The sequence below is a fragment of the Ambystoma mexicanum genome, chromosome 4p (genome assembly GCF_040938575.1).
Source record: "Ambystoma mexicanum isolate Mex_15411 chromosome 4p, UKY_AmexF1_1, whole genome shotgun sequence".
In the NCBI taxonomy this organism is placed as follows: Eukaryota; Metazoa; Chordata; class Amphibia; order Caudata; family Ambystomatidae; genus Ambystoma; species Ambystoma mexicanum.
Genome location: NC_090927.1, coordinates 658,504,049 through 658,520,850, shown reverse-complemented (window position 1 = coordinate 658,520,850; position 16,802 = coordinate 658,504,049). Strand labels below are relative to the sequence as shown.

At 43.6% G+C, this 16,802-nt stretch overlaps 1 protein-coding gene across 7 annotated transcripts in view; it reads right to left on the bottom strand.

The window, feature by feature from the left end:
• Positions 1 to 16,802, bottom strand: part of ADGRB3 (adhesion G protein-coupled receptor B3) — a 1,879,974-nt gene that overhangs the window by 752,670 nt on the left and 1,110,502 nt on the right. The gene's annotated exons all lie outside the window — the stretch shown is intronic.

Below are 16,802 nucleotides of genomic sequence, written 5' to 3'. Positions count from 1 at the left end.
TTAATCTTAGCTGTGCACAATGGTGGCACAAGTTATGGTGGTTAGCTTACCATAACTGGCGAATTTCTGAGGTTTTTTGGTTTTACTTGTAACTGTAACGTCCCTTTAACAAAGTTTTTTCATTGAATTTCACAGGTTTTTTTTAGTGCAACTTAACCATAACGTCCCTTTAACAAAGTGTTTTCATTTAATATATATTTATATATTTTTTAGCATTGATGAACAGTCCCTGTTGATGTGAGCTTTAAATAATGAAGACCAGAGCCCATGAGGATCTCGTTGCATCTGCGACATTGTTATTTTTATTAACAACCAAAACAAAAAGAACACATTTATGCAGTGCCATAGCTCCACAATATTTCATAACAGTGCATGGCACAATTTTACAAATTGCTGGTATTCAGAAATGTGGGCCACTATTTTTTTGTGACCCACTTTGCTTTGTATTCCTAGGTGGATTTATTGTCTCAGTCTGACCCTGGTTTTTGCATCCTTGCATCCCCCTCTTGTGCACCATAACCCTCACTTACACCGGTATCCTAGCTCTCACTCTTGCTTGCATCCTAATTCTCACTCATATGGCTGATCCTGGTCCATTCCTGCCAACCTCTCAAGCGCACTGATAAGGGACCATGTCACAGATTTCTTAGCTGTCTCAAGTTGTGAATGTACGATTGTAAAGCTCAAAGGTAATGTTTAGGATAATGTTACTTTGCAGTCTGGTACTTGTGGACTTCCATACCGGATGAGGGAAAATAAGCACCCATCTTACTCTTATTAAGTGCTGGCAAGCAGTAACTAAGGCAAAACAAAGAAGGTGATGGCAGGAAGGTTTAGAATTAATGTTAATCTCTATCATTGCTCTAGGCAACCTGTAGAGGTGGAGCCAGGTACCCCCACCCAAAGCTCCTCCCCCGTGTTGCCTATATGTTGGGAGCCAGAGTGTGAGACACGTGCATTACCAGCAAGAATACCTATACCAAAGAGAATCCTGGAAGTAAGATTCCCATTAAGAAAGCCATATATGCATGCACAACAATATGATGGACATTTGAATGAAATCCCGGAAGAAGTGTGAAAACCGAGCAAAAGGGAAGGCTGGTGACATAATGAAAAGCAATTCTGACGCACCCAGAAGAGATGCAGAGATGAGAGAGAACATAAATATTCTATAAGGTCTAAAGAGGAGGTTTTAAAGATGAGCAACATTTCGTGCTCAAGGTGAAGATGCTCATGCTACAGAAATAATGAAGAACATATCAAGTCATTTTATAATTGTACAGATGCAGTAACGCAAGTAGACAAAGTATTCTTAAAGGCTAGCTATGTAGTGAATGGATTGCGGCGATGCACCAACGTATATACATAGGAAATGTAAGGACTGTGGACGATTCGACAATGCACTTTAGCAGAGCTGGATCCCGCGAGCAGAAATACTTTTTCAGTGTGTCGCAGTTAGACATCGAGAAAACTTAACCATGGAGGTAAATCAAAGAAAGGCTTGGTTGGATCAACACCAAGAAGTCAAGGCCACTGTGGGCCTAGATGTGCATACAAACAGTTGCAGAACATGTGAAAACAATAAACCTTCTGTCTTAAGTGAGGGGCGAGAACGTAGGAGACGTCAGAGGTTCATCAAATAATAGTATTTTAAATGCAGTAAGACTCGAAAAAACGGTCTACAGTCATGTGGTCAGATGAAAATAGATACTATGATGAGCTGTATTGAAACCAAGAAGACAGAGTATGTTATACTACCTCGTATTCTCCAGCACAAAGAACATTTCCAAAGCCAATTTCAAAGCCTTAATTGACTAGTAGACTGCAAGAGTGATAATGGATGCCAGGGCCAAGTTGGTGGAAACTATGGTTATGACCAGCCCACCAGCACCTGTGTGCCAGCCTGATTGCTGCTTGCGTGGGTGGAATATTACAAAGGGGTATAAGGGTGCAAACCAATTATAGAGGGACACATAATAGAGAGCCCTATAGTTTGTATAACCAATGGGACGTTGTGTATTTCATGACGTTCGTAGTGACCTGCACTAGGGGAGGGCTTAGTTGCCCCACCTGATGATAGACACCAATCACATTCCCTGACAAGTATGCAACGTATACCTAGATGTTCCCTGTAAGTCTATCAACATCGCAAGCAGGTTTTTGTAGTTTACAACGTAGATTGACGTCAATAATTATGTGTTTTTAGTATATAACCTGCTTTTTTATGTGTTGCATTGAGTGTGAAGATCGAGCGAACGCGTTGATGTTCGTTGTAACTCCCTGTTTTAGATAATTGATACTAAAACAGTCACACGTTGCCAACTTCCTGAGTCAGTTTTGCTTATTGATGTTTGAGGAATATTCGGCATCCCCATCTGTCTCTAAGTATTGCTGCCTCGTCTTAAAGGGCTGGTTCGGACACCCCAGTTCAAACCCTCCAGACCAACATTCTTCTCCTGCCAAGCAATTACAAAAGGAGAAAGACCACATGCAAATCAGGCCTGATCCCATGCCAAAATCTGCTTGGTTACATCCCTTGTGCATGAGACCCCAAGCATTCCCAGACAATTATCGGCTTCATTGGACGTCATCAGTGAGGAGTAGCTTGGGTTTCTAGATCCAGCAGTCATGTGACCCACGTCTGGGCAGGCACATGACCCATGTCTGGGCATTTACATGCCACCCAGGGCGACTGTAGCAAAACAAAAGTGGGATGGCAGCAAGGTTTTGAATTCATCTTATCCTCTGGTATTGCTCTGGGCAACCCTACAAACTATTGTTCTTTGCCATGCCATTACAAAAGGGGAGAGACCATATGCAAATCAGACTTGGTCTGCAACTAAAGGGGCAGTCCAGCTCGAACTGCTTGGTCGCATCCCTTCTGCACGAGACTACACACATCCCCAGACATGTTTCAGCCTTATTGGGCCTCATCAGTGAGGAGTCCCTTGCTTGCTACATAATAGGGATCAAGCTGGACATCACTGATGAGGCCCAGCAAGGCTGAAACATGTCTGGGGTTGCGTATGTTTCCGTGCAGAGGGGACCTGGCCTAACAGTTTGGGTTGGGCTGTTCCCACTGGCCGCAATACCTGACTGATCTGCATATGGCTGGACTGCTTTCACAATGGCGCAGACGGGCTAAAAAGGGATGGTGCGGAAGGTTGCCCAGAGCGGTGCATGTGGTTCAGATAAATTCAAAACCTTCCACTCATCACTTTTTTGGTTATTATAAGCAGTAAAAAGGGATATTTTGGGAAATGTTAAGGAATACCTCATTTAAAATGTAATCAACAATTGCAACCACCAAAACTATTCGCTATGACAATGCGTGTTGTTCTAATGCCGCAGTAAGGCGTTTATAACAAGAATTCTGTCACGTCCAGCCCAGCTGTGACTTATACAGTCTGAATAATTTCCCTGCGCTAACACAGGACAAGACTTTTAAGTCACTTGCTGTCGGGAACACGTTGGCCATCTTCATAAAAGTGATTTGAGAACGTCACGTGTCGTGTTCCTACTAAATTTCAGTGGGTCTGTTTTGAACGCGGAGTTTATCGTGTATAAGAAACAATTTCACAGATTTTCGAGAAATCGAACATTTTCTGAAAAAAAGAAAAAAAAAAACAGCTTGTTGCTGCAGTGCCAGTGCAAGCGAGCGGAGAAGGCTGGTTAAAGCGTGGTGACAACTGCTCGGCGCTGCTTCCTGACTGGATAGTTATAAAAGGGTTAATACATGTGTGCCCAACCTGTGTGGCAGCACATCAGGACGCAATTTTTGTTTTCTTTCTCCCGGCAATGTCATCTAAATAATGTTCAGGTTTGCCGTGTAACCGTTCTCTGGCAGGATGACCGAATCGTGCCTTTCTGATTAGCAACGTTTCCGAGAGGAATTGCTGGCTAGAGAAGCCACGAGGACATCTTGTGGACATTTGAGCAAACTGTTATTCTCGATTACTTGAGAGCAGGTTTTTCCGTAGAGCTGCTGTCTAAGGGTTGCAATGCTCTGCTAGGATGCATGCTCATAATGACAGGTCTATTATATGTAGGGTCCCGTAATCACCACAATGCAGATAATCGCTTGCTCATTTCAGAACCAATGAAACTGACATAATTACACGATTGGAAACCACGCAGAAAATACATCTACAATTGCAATATATTTTACAAATGGCTTTTTAAACCCACAGGTGGCAATGCTAAGGGAGTTTGATTGTAAATCAGCACAAATGACAAAACATTAAAGGCAAACTCATTAAGAAGCCCAACACCCTGTAGGATTATATTGCTTTCTAGGGCAGGTTTTGCCATTTTGAGGTGCTGCAAATAACCTAGGTTACTATTACTCATTTCAACAGTAGTAAAATGATTAACCTAGAAAAGAATAAAAGACAATTAGAAACTGTGTCATGAAATCTATTCATATGGTTAGAACACAGATTAAAACAGCAAGCCATTACATCATTCGGCTATCCGTCCAGATAGAAAAGGTGCTAATGTTTTTCACTGCTGCAGCTTCTGAATGACATGTGGAAATGTCCTTGGAGAGGTGCAGTATACGTCCTTCAATGTTCACACTTATATATATCAGAGGAATACATGTATGTATACTAGCACACTTTTGTGCTCTCTTCATGCTTTTATACCTGTTCCTTGATCCCAACGATGGCCCTTAGTTTTGTTTATGTAACCCTGAGTGGAGCGGGCATGCCCAGATGCGGGTCCTGAGACCGCTGGGCATAGAGACCCAAGCTACACCTCACTGGTGACTCCCAATTAGGCAGTGACATGACTGGGGTTGCTTGCCGTCTCGCACAGAAGAGATGTGACCAGGTAGGTGGGCTGGACTGCCCCTTTCAGGGTGGGATCAAGCTTCATTTTGTCTTTTTGTTATGGTTTGGCAGAATGAAGAACAATGGTCTGGAGGGTGGCCCATGCCAGGAGTTAAGAATAATTCTAAATCTTCCAGACAGCTCTCCTTTTGTTTTGCTGATGTCATCGTCCTCACACATCCTCATCACTTTCACATGTCACTTAGACATACTGCTCACACACTCAACCCCTAGCACACAACACAACACACAACGCCATCACATAGCCTCAATACACACATTTATCGACCTTCTTTAGTCAACACGGATTAATTTGAGGCTTCAATTCAAAACGCCCACACATTGTATTAATGACTTCCTCAAATGTATTACCTGCTTGGCTCTTATTTGTGTTTTTACATACTTGAACAGGAAAGACAAGTTTGATCAGAAATTACTTACAATAACACATTTACGGATTGTGGAGGCAATCCCCTGAAAGGTGTCTATGTAATAGCACAACGATGTGAACAAGTGGAACATAAACCAGGGACCATAAAAGATCAGGAGGCTTACAAAGTTAACATTAACCTAGTGGGGCTAGTTCTGTAAACTATGGCAGGATACTGCACAAATATACACAAATTATGATGTTTTCTGAGTGGAAGGATGATCCAAAAGTTAATGCAGAAATACAAATAAAGAGTCAGTGAGGAAGCAGTTGTGTAACGTAATGATTAAGCCCTCCCTGCGAGCTAGGCTGAGGGGGCCACACTCTGGACCGTCCTGTGTCAGTACACCTGCACCTGGCCTTTTTTATTTTCTATTAACAAATAGAATGATGAGGGTAATTCCATCTCAAAAAGGGGTAATCTGCAAACCAGATCCCGCGTTTCTGTTGATTCCATGCCAAAAGCATAGTGCACTCGTGCCCTGCCACATCAATAGCCTGATCTGCATTTGAGAAGGAAAGGCACCCAGTCCAAGACGTGAAGGGAATAATTTGGTGTCTGTAGCCAAGGAACAGGAACATACCACAGGTGTTGCAGCCTTTTCATAAGGTAAAGAGAAAGGCAAAGATAGATGTTGTTTGTATAATCTGTTCCTAATATCTTCCGTGCCTGCACCCCTTGGAAACGGTGAGCAAAAGTCAGAGAGGGAAAGATCCTTCATAGGTACATAAGTACCAAGAAGTCTGTTTTGTTTACTGCTGAGACCCATGAAACAATGTGGATGGAAGCAGGCATAGTCACACACAAGTTCTTAACTTATTGACAATGGCTGTGGACATGTGCCCCAAAGGTATGACCAAATCTCGGGTGGCCATTTTTATTTAATTGGATGGGGCCCCTACAATCATGATTTCCAGTCTAGTAGCATTCATTATATGTGTGCTTCTAACCATGTAGGTATCTATCAGTAGAATAAGGTTAAGGAGTTGGAGACCAGACTGATCTGCAAAAGCGAATCATTGCCATAGGTTCTAAAACAGCATCCCAGGTTAATCAAGCAAATCCAAAAGGTGAATGAGATAGATATTGAATAAGAAGGGTGGTACGGCAAATCCCTGGGGAATTTGGCAAGTATTCTTCTAAAATTATGACTCAAAATGCAGGGTCAAAATGGCATGTTTTCCATCAGCCAGAAAAGACTGTAACCAGTTTAGATCCAAGTTTAGCACCCATATTTGTTCCAACCTAATCAGCAGCAGGTGGTTGTCCTTGGTCTCTAAAGTGCAACAGAGTCTTTAAGATTAGGGCCTTGCACCTGAGTTCTGAGATCATCCCTCATTGTAACCATTACTGAATCGATATCCTGCATATGGATGAGCAATACTCAACCATTTCAACATACATAAACTCAAATATTACAGAAGTGTGATGGGTGTTCTTCTTTTGTCCTCTTTCATCAAAGTGACAACAATACATGCCATTGTTTTTTTTTCCATTTTGAATTTGTTTTGCTCTGTGAATGGTTCTATACACATTCGCTACCAGGATATGTTTCAGGACTGTTTTTCTTCATAAGGTAGACCTTAAATCGAAATTGTGACAGAAGAAACAATACATAAAATGCATTGTTTGTTTTTTATTTGTATCAAACCCTATGTTACATGATTTTAATCTAGGAGATCTCACAAGCAAAAAATATCATACTGCCACCACATTATAACAACACTTCTAAGGCATCTACACTTCCAGCATTGCAATTTATAATTCTATCAATTTCCATTTGAAAAAAACAGATGTGTGATATCCTTATCTTACAGATAAACCAGAGGTTAAAAAAAAACATGTATCACAATATAAAATCACATTTAATTTAATGAGTTTGTCAATTTGCTTTCTCATTGTTAAATGTATGTTTTTTTTCTACTTTTCAAGAAAACCTCCAAAACATGATTTGCTAGTACCACTAAGTGCTAATAACCTTATAGACCTTAGGAGGGTTAATTATCGCTTGGGGATAATGACCCTTCCCCAACTTATGGGACTGGGTTTCACCTGGGTCAGTAATTTGGCAGTGGCACATTATCCCAGTGATAATGATCCCTCGCCTGGTCTGTAAGGTTTTATTATTTGATACAGTGCTGCTAGTAGTCAGAGGTTTTCATAAAGTATATCTCTTCTCGTTTTCATAGATTGTTTTTGCAAACTCCCACTTACCAAAAAGATCTTTGGACAATATCCTCTGAAGGAAAGGTATCTTTGGGCTAAAGTTGAAGTTAAATATATCTTTGAATCAGTTTGATAGTTACCGTGAAGAACTCAACAGTTGTTATTTTTTTAAAATAATTATTCTTTAAACAGGAGTAGGTCACAGAGCGGGTTAATCATGGCTCAAAATCATCAAGGTTATTGGTCTTACCCAATTACATAACATGACAGTACTTGTTTTAAATGAAACAGTATTGTTGACATCTCGGACTTAGTTCCATTATACAAGCACTGCCTTGAACCCAAGACTCAGGGCATCTTGAAGCTATGATGTTGACACTTAACAAAGATCTCCTTAACTTGCGTGGTTTCCCTCATCGCTCTGACTTGGCTAAATAGGCTTGAGGATTCACATTTAACAGGCACTTCTATTGAGACAGTTCTGCCACTAGGCTACAATGACAAGAGAGAGGAGTGACACTGTTCCTGGTGACTGATTATTGAGTAGAAGGAGGGACAACACAACCTCTGGGACACAACAGTGAAATGTTGTTGTCACTACCCCACACTCAAAGGGAAGGTTGAGCACCAATGACAATGTTTCCCTTCTTTTTTGAACAACTCAGCCCGACACCACCCACCCGGATTTGACGGCTGCTCATGACATTGCTGGCCACTGAAGGCAGCTAACCCAGCCAATAATGACCATTACACCTCAGTCATCTTGGAGTAGTAGGCCATTGCCAACTGGAAAGGTCCCACACATTGGCCAATCTTATCTGCAATTAACTCCTCTATCTTGTGAAAAAGATAACCAAGGTGGTTACTGAGGGGCTATGAGCCACAATGAGCCAGTGAATGTTTGTCCCAGGGGCAACATGGGTAAGATACCCCTGTCACCCCACCTTGGTCACCATCACAGGGCGGGCATTGGGTGTTTGGACTTCCTCCTCCCCACCAGACCAAATGGGCTGCTTAGCCCTATGAGAGTGGGATACCCAGGTGCTGGCCACAAACACTGTTAGACTCTGTAGGGCAAGGCTGGTGCACCACCTCCCATATTTATCTCCCTCTGAGCAGACCCAAAGCTACCAAGGGGAAATAGACAACCTTCCTTTAAGGACAGTGTTTCTCTTCAATCTGTGATAGTAGTGACTGTTGTGATACAATTGCTGTCTCACCCGAAGCATTGGAGTAGCTGTTTTGAAGGACGTGTGTTGATCTGTATAAGTCTGCAGATACAATGTATCCTTTGTGCTATACCGTAACTGCAGTGTGGAAGGAAGAGGTTTGGAATAATTCTTCCCTGGCAAGAGATTCGCATACCAGGTTACAACATTACTTGTTACTTGTTTAGCACGAACCAAATGCAAATACAGAAACCTAGCTCCTGATTCATGGAATGTTTTGCCCAGTGCAAAGTGACTTTTCACTGGTGCACATTGACCTTGCACTGCCAACAAACACCCTGATTCACGGAACCATGCAAAGTGTCTTTTTGCTGTGGAAAGTCACTTTGCACTGCAATAATACAACTTTCACGGTTCCATGAAACAGGGTGAAGCAGTGCAAAGTGTATGTTTGCAGTGAAAAGTGACTTTGCCCGGCCAAAATACACTTTGCACGGTTCCCTGAATAAGGGTGTTCGTTGGCAGTGCAATGTCCATTTGCACCAATGAAAAGACACTTTGCACTGTGCAAACAATTCCATGAATCATGCCAAAAGTGTTCTGAAAGCTTACACAGTATATTTAAATCCTCTAAATTACAAACTGAAAACACTGATGAGCTCAACAGAACACGAGGAGCACCATAGAAGGTTAGTGGAGGATAACTCATGTTCAAGATGGTGGAGAAGCCAATTTTAGGTTTGATGCAGCTCATTTATACAAATGCAGGTTGAGGTACACTCAGGGACAAAAGCCAATTCCGGTTCTCAGTTGCATTATCATGTTTATTTAGGAATTGTTCTTCCTCAAAACGATACAGATGAAAGAAGAAAACATATGCAACACTAAATTAAATACTAAGACAATTGCAAGCCACAGGTGCAGCCCCTCACTAAAGGTCTGACCAAGGGGGGAGGAGGGAACAGAATATAAAAACAGTGAGCCCCAATTGCCCAGTTTAGGCCATAGGAACAGAAGACTCTTATTTGTCGAAGGCTAGAGACTAGAACATTGAGGAAGAATCAGAGGTTGGAGATATGTAGGAATGTGCAGAGGTGGCAGCAAAGGAGAGAAGGAAGAAGTGCTAAGAGCTAAGATGGCCAAAGACATCATAGTCTGAGAAATTAGAGATGAAGGACATGGGAAGGTGAAGAAGGAGGTGGAACAAAAGAGAGAGGCAGAGGGCAGGAGGATGCAGTGGAACTTAAGGGAGTGACATGGGTTGTGGTACCAGAAGTGACAGGATGGTTACAGGATTAGTTGATAACATCAGGACTAAAGGCTGGCAGCCAATAGGAGGTGGAATGAGTTTGGATGCCTCATGAACTGGTGAAATCAAATGAGGAAGAAGAGCTGATAACGTCACAAGTTGAGTGTGAGACAGACGATGTAACATCAAGAGGAGAAACTGATTTGAGGAGGGAGAGGAAGGTATAACTCAAATTGGAGATGATGGTGCAGGTGGTAGTGAAGGTGGTATGGAGAAGGTCAGAGGTGTAACATTAGTGGGAGAAGGGGATACTGCAGAAGAAGGAACTCCCAGAGAAGTAGAACGTTGGGAACAACAACAACAGCTGCCAGAAACACCAGAATAGACATTTTGTTGACAGCCAAAAGGGATAGATAAGAACAACAGGAGGTGAAAGAAAAACTCAGGTGAAGAAAGGGAACCAATACTTAGACAGCCAGAGCAGGCAGGTTCCAGCTGGCCTGGACGACCAGCCAGTGTGAGATTATTGTAAGGTCAGTCAGGTGGGGAAAGAGAAACTGGCAGGAAGTCCAGACCCAAAATACCACTCTCTACATATCCTTGCTGGTGATTGCTCTCTGTCAATGGGACTGTACAATTTAGTGAGACATGGAGTACAGGACTCTGAAAAGCCTGCATCTTATTCAGACCGAGAAGAAGGGTCTTGGTCATTGTGAAGCCTGCAACACCATGAAGGGGTGAGTTAACCCCTTGTGGAACTAAATGAACAGAGGCACTGCTTTAGAGGCCCAGAATGATATGCAGCTGCATGTCATAGGAGAGACATCGGGTCTCTGGATGGAGGGGAAACAGTACCTTTAAGAAGGACCATCCTCAGCGTTGTTTTATCTGCAGAAATGTATTTGGGTTGTCTAATTCTAGCAACAAATTCCCTAATAGGCATAGTGAGCTGATACATATGGTCTTCTCACAATTCCTGGTACTAGGAACACCATGAAGAATTGGTCCATAGCGTTTTTATTCTCATAGGTTATAAAGTATCCTTTGCCAGGCCTGTCTCATAAAAGGTGGCTGCTTTTCATGATTGATGCTAGAAGAAAAACTATTTGTTTTGCTATTTTAAATGTAACCCTTATTGATATGCCTGTCATCTCTTGCTTGCTCTTGGACTCCCGATCAGGCATATGTTGGTATGTCCCTTGGTCAGTGCACATCGATGCAGTGGTACATCAGAGAGGCATTTACCCCTTTATGGCACTAGAGTCAAAGATTACAGGGAGTAACGGGTACATTCTTGGCAGTTGATGGGCATCAGCCTATCCCCTTGCTAAGGTTCATAATGTTGGGGCCCTCCTAATCACCATGCATTGCACAGCTTCAATCCATCCAGAAAAGACCTTAACAACTAGTGTTCAGCCTCTGAAAGAATACCACAGGTATGCAGCTCTGAAATGCCTGGTCACCTATTCAGTTTTAAACTGACTCCCACGTCTTCTGCTTCAAGCAAAGAGCAGTTTGGAACTTTGGATCCAATACCTAGTCAATACCCTGGTCAAGTATATCCCAGCCAGACAGTGAAGATCCAGCACCTCTGAGAAATAACTCCCTGCATCCCGCAGAAAAGAAAGCATTTGGGACAAAATGGCTCTCTGTGGCAGGACCTGCCTTCTGGAACATCCTACTTCTTGAATTTAGACGACTCTAGGCAAATCATCACACATTCAGGACATCCGGAATAACGTAACTCTTTAAGAAATCTCTTGCTCATTGGTGAGTAGTTACCTCTGCTCCTAAGCTGTCCTCACGTTTGCACTTAACCTTTGCACTTCCTCTTAAAATCCTGTGACCAGATTTACAGAGTGTGTTCCCATGGGATTGCAGCGTAATAATACGCTTCTGTGAATCAGGCCCTGTGTATGTAACTAGGAGGGGAATTTGCTGTTTTACATCCCGTTGCAAATCTTGGATGCTGTACTTGATTTAACCCTACCTTTTCCACGCCTTCTCATTGAGCCCGGCATTCACCTCTGCACGTGTAACTATTTTGTGTACATGTGGCGCTTTACAAAACACCAAAGAAATGATTTCTTGGCAGTGCTTGTGTATACACATTGTGAACTGCCTTGATTGAAACGGAGGTCAAGAAATGTATGTAATGATGAAGTGGTGGTTGGCACAGGCAGAGGGCTGCCTTTGGTGTAATGGAAAGTTTCTTAGCTGGGGTGCATTACAAGGATGGTTGTATGTTTCTATTGGGGACATGTGGCACTATGGGAGGGTGCATTGGTTAATGCGGTTGTGTGGGTTGTGTTTAGGTAGCTTCAATGAAGCGCCAAGGGACAGCATTGGCTGAGGGTTCATTTCAAAGGCTTGGCGGCTGCTACTATCTCTGGCATCTCTCTGGCATCACCCATGTAGGGTTAACTGCTATTTTCATCTGGATCAGACCGATTTTGTTAGCCCTCCGGAGTATTTGTCTTGGGTTCTTGGCAAGCCTGTTGGGTTTTTGGGGTTCATTTGGCAAACCCTGCTAACCTCCCCTTGGTAGCATGCTGCCCCTTTCTGTTCCACGTGTGCTGTGGTCGAAACCATGTGCTGGGATTATTTAAGTTCATTTCCTTTTCTCGCTAAACAAGGATGCCGAATTGGCTTTGCCAGGATGAATGCTCTCTGGGTTATGTGTCATACTGATGGCTAGTGGTGTGTGTGCCAGAACCCTACCAGAAGGAGCTAGGGGGCATGGGACAGCAGGATGGTCTGAAAGCACTAGAGTATGGGCCTGATCTATGTAGCTTAACATTAAACCAAAGGAAGAACTTTTCTCAGCACAATGAAAAATAATGTAGGTGAGGGAAAAAAAAGTAGCTTCCTGTGCTACAATATGTTTGGTTCAGAAGGCACTCTTGAGCGCGGGCCCAGCTCGTATCAAACCTCCCGGATGAATAAGTGCACATTTTCGATCACTTGTGACTCATGGCTCATTTAAGGCAGTTGTCGCCCACACCGCGTCATTACCTATGAAATTTGCAGAGACTTTTCTGAGCACATCTCGGGAAGAGATGTTGCGTATGCAGTTTTAGATCTTTGCTTTAGGTCCCACATCTGAAACACGCATCATGAGTCATCCTGCATAGAAGCAGTACTTTCCACCGCATAATAACACAAGCCGCTGCACTGGAAATGTTTCTCCTGCGGCATGGTGACTGGGAAAGATAAACTGCTCAAGGGTAGCACGTGAGTTGAGGCTACCTTATAGTTATCCGAATGAGGAACAGACAGAAGGAGCGGCCCGGAAAATCACATTCTGGGAGACGATCAAACCTAGCATCAGGGCCGGCCTTGGTGGCCGCAGCAACCCGGCAGCTAAACCAAAATGTGGCGCGCCTCCCCCGGCATGCCCCAGGTCAAGGAGGGGGGTGCCACATTTTTCAATAGGCACAGATGCGAAAGTATCAGTGCCCTATTGGTATTAAATGCACACTGCTCCTGAGAGCAGGCACATTTAATTTCCATAGGGTGCCTACCGTGCCTTCTCCCACCACGCCGACCTTGAAAGACTCCCCCGAGGTGGCTTTGCGGGAGGCTAATGGCACCCCGGGCAGTCGCTCGCGTGGCCCTGCCTCAAGGCTTACCCTGCATAGCATTATCAAGATATATATGAGTTAGCCTGAACATATGTGGCAGTGGGACTAAGCGCGCACACACGTACACACACACACACATTCTGCGTGATACTGTTCCTTCATTGTATCTTCTCAGCACATCTAAATATAGTTATTTGGAAGCGTGTCTCCATTAGCTAGTGTAGGCTGTGCATACATTAAGGCCTAATGCAGATGGTGCTTTTCTATTGACACACAGTGGCAGACTTCCACTCTCGATTCCCAATTGGGGGAGAAATGCGTCAGTGCAATTAAATACCACACAATCTGTATACACCCACCGCCAATTCCATTAGGTGCAATCAAACCTTGACACGTAAGTCTGCCTATCCGAAGACCAGTTGCCATAAATCACCCCGCTACACACGCTGCCACTTCCAGCAGCCAAGACCTGTCCAGAAAACAGCACTATTGGTAGTTTAAGTGCTGCATAATATTCAAACGCAATACTTTCTAAGGCTGCTACGCACAAATCCGCAACCACTGGAGTGACTTTCTGTAAAATGCCTCAATTATTTTGTTTGGCGCAGTGTTCACAAAATAGCTGTGTGCCAATACGAATGCATCTCAAAGGCAGGGTCCTGTGCGTCCCACAGTTTTGTATATTCGCTTTATGCTCTTAATCTCTCCACAGTTGTGGCGAGCCTGGATTTAACGTTTTAAAGGCAAGTAAAGAATTGAACGTGGCAAAGTGTCTTTAGCTGACAGTGTTGTCATTTTATAAGCTAGCAGCAAATATCAATCGGATTTTCAAGCGAGTCCATGTGCAGATGAGAAAGCAGCACCACCTTGGGTCATAGGTTGGCCGCCTCTAGCCGGTATCAAAACTAACAATGGTGAAAATGGTATTAGCATACTTCATCGAAAAAAAATGGACCTTTTAAATTTGAATTATTTTGATTGTTTTTTGGGGAATTTCGGTCAAATTTAATAAAATATATATATATATATTGTGACGTCCCCGTAGTGGGCAGCGCATGCGCGAGCCTCGTTCCCGGCCGCGCATGCGCAGAGGAATAAACGGCGCCCGTGCGGCAGTTCCCGCCGGGACGCGGACCAGGCAACAACGCGTCCCGCGTCGTCCTTGCATGTGTGTCAGGTGTGCGTGTTTGCATGCACGAGTGAGTGCGGGTCCCTCACCAGACCCTCCGGGGTGAGGATACAACATGTATGGGGTGGGGTAAGGGAATTTGTTAGGGGGAAGCGAGGGGAATGGAATTGGGGGGTCTCCCCCACATTTCAGATCAAAAAAGCGACCAAAAAAAAGTTTGGTCAAATTGGAAAAGGTCAGAATTTTCGATCAAGTAGACCTAAACCGCTGAACATTGGCACACTGATTCCATATTTTTGAAATTAGGCATTCAAAATGATATCTGGCCCCTACGAGGCACTTAAAGTAGGTGCATGGCTTGACTTACTACTTCCTGTTACAGGAGTGTGCATTCAGATTAATACATTGACCAAATGTACACAATCTCGATTGTTGAAATTAAGTAATGATGCCAAGTTCTGAGAGTCATACTGTGTGGTAAGCAGTGGTGCAAATGGAAACAATTTAAAGGGGGATGCCACAAGTGGGCGGAGTACTGAGAGGGCACAAGGGGGCGGAGTTTGCAGGAGGGTGCGGAGTACTGAGAGGGCACAAGGGGCAGAGTTTGGAGGAGGGGGCGGAGTACTGAGGGGGCAGAGCTGGCAGTTGAAATCTGCTCAAAGGAAACGTTCAAAATAATAGTTTAAAAGTGGTGCAATTTCTTTCAAGCTGCTTCTTTTCAAACTCCACACTGTACAACAATTCCACTTTAAATCACTTCCATGGCAGTGGTGCACCCGAAATACTGTTGGTGATGCAGTGATTTTTAGTACATCAAGGCATCCATAGACACGCTCTACAGTAAATGGCTACCAGAGTAGCTCAGCAGCTTGAGAGGCCATTGCTGAGATGTTTAATATTAAAAACCGGTTGTTAATCATATGATGTTTTGCAAATCCTTATACAAAAAAATCAAAAAATATATAAAATGTGTTTGCCCAGGGGATGGATTGGGCTGGTCGCTTATATTCCGAGCAGTGGTGGGGGTATTTCTGTCCCTGTCGTGAAAATCAAAAGTTGGCATCCATGAACCCACACTTTAATTACCTAATAACTGCTGTTAGCACAAAAGCAGCATTTATTTGTGATTAGGTAGTTTGAGAAGCATATAACAACTTTATAAATCTTACCTGTGATAAAACACAAAGGAAGGGGCACAACAATTACAGGGTATTTGTGTGGTAGTCCATTAAAGTAAAACATTTCAAAGAAAACTATTGAATGCAAGTTTAAGCAGCATTTATGAGTTTGGAAAATACTTTTATTTTGTCTTTCTATGAAAGTATAAGATGCACATTTGTAAAACATAATAGAGTGCCCAGCAAGTAGGAAGCCTGCTTTTAACAATAGTGGCAGCCACCCCAGTGATAGTCCTGGCCTATTGATTCCCCTGGTGTCCCTTTCAGGCCAGAAGAAAGAAAAAGGCTCAGCAAATAGATCCTGCAATCACGCAAATTATGTGCTGGAGAAAGGAGAACAGAGCAGATTAGATCACCGAGCACACAGCTTCCCTGGCAAAGCTGGGGGCTCGGTAAAGCTTTGTCAGGGCTGAGGCAAGCCAGATCCGTAATCCATGTAGAGAGATGATACCGGATCTAAGACCTGGCAAGTGCTGCCCTTTTGACCAGCACTGGTGGTAAGGGCCTCTGGTCAAAGGTAATAGGCCCAAAAGAATAGAGGGCCTTCAACACGTGCCGCTGAACCTTACCACCTGGTCTGGCCTGATGAAGGGTGCATCATGGATTTGAACACATCGGGACAAAGGTCTGGCTGCTGAGGGCGCTAAACTGAGAGAATACACTGGCCGGGTTAAGCAGGGGGCCCGTAGGTTTGAACTGCAGGGGGCATGGCTGCCATGTGAATGGACGCTGGGGCATGGAGTCTAAGGTGCATGCTGATATGTCAGTGAGGACCAGGCAAGGAGGTGCATTTGAATATCGGGGCAACCAGCAGGACCGAATGCGGGCATTAATCAGGAAATAAATCCTCATTGTGAAGATCCAGATTTATGTATTTATTTATTTTGACACTTATATAGCGCACAAAACCCGGCGGTATCTAGGCACTTTTAGCTTAAGAATACGGTTACAGTAAGTGCTTCAGATTACAGAAAAGGAAGATTGGTTTACAGCCAAACCTAGTGTGTCCCATGCTAATATAAATTAAGGCTGCCGAGCGTCTTGTGTATTTTAGCCAAATGCAA